This window comes from Podarcis vaucheri (genome assembly GCF_965113315.1).
Source record: "Podarcis vaucheri genome assembly, chromosome: 5".
Taxonomy (NCBI): Eukaryota; Metazoa; Chordata; class Lepidosauria; order Squamata; family Lacertidae; genus Podarcis; species Podarcis vaucheri.
Genome location: NC_138763.1, coordinates 31,582,095 through 31,582,838, shown reverse-complemented (window position 1 = coordinate 31,582,838; position 744 = coordinate 31,582,095).

Sequence of the window (744 nt, the reverse complement as noted above, 5' to 3'; positions counted from 1 at the left end):
GCATGGACCAGGAATGGTCCTGTGCCTCTACACCCACATACACAAACAGTATGATATAGGGATCTGCGTGTTTTCCTTTTAAGGATGAAAGCAGCCCAGAGAAGGATTTGCAGCTGGAAGGAAAGAGTTACATAGCTCCTTTCCCCTCCCCTCAGTCCTGTAAAAGGTAAAGGGACCCCTGACCATTAGGTCCAGTTGTGGCTGACTCTGGGGTTGTGGCGCTCATCTCGCTTTATTGGCTGAGGGAGCCGGTGTACAGCTTCTGGGTCATGTGGCCAGCATGACGAAGCCGCTTCTGGCGAACCAGAGCAGCGCATGGAAACGCCGTTTACCTTCCCGCCGGAGTGGTACCTATTTATCTACTTGCACTCTGACGTGCTTTCGAACTTCTAGGTTGGCAGGACCAGGGACCTAGCAACGGGAGCTCACCCTGTTGCAGGGATTCGAACTGCCGAGCTTCTGATCGGCAAGTCCTAGGCTCTGTGGTTTAACCCACAGTGCCACCCGTGTCCCCTCAGTCCTGTACTAGGCCCTGAAACACCTTCACTAGCATTACATGGAAAAAAAGAGAACAGAATGTATTTTGATTTCACCCACAACTGTTTTATATCTTAGTTTTACCCATGTTAGTAAAAAATCAGAAAAGGTTAGCAGCCATGGTTGCCATGCATAGCTCACTGGAAATCGATGGCTGGTTTCCAAGCAAATTCCATATATGCAGATCTGTATGAGTGTCACTGTGAA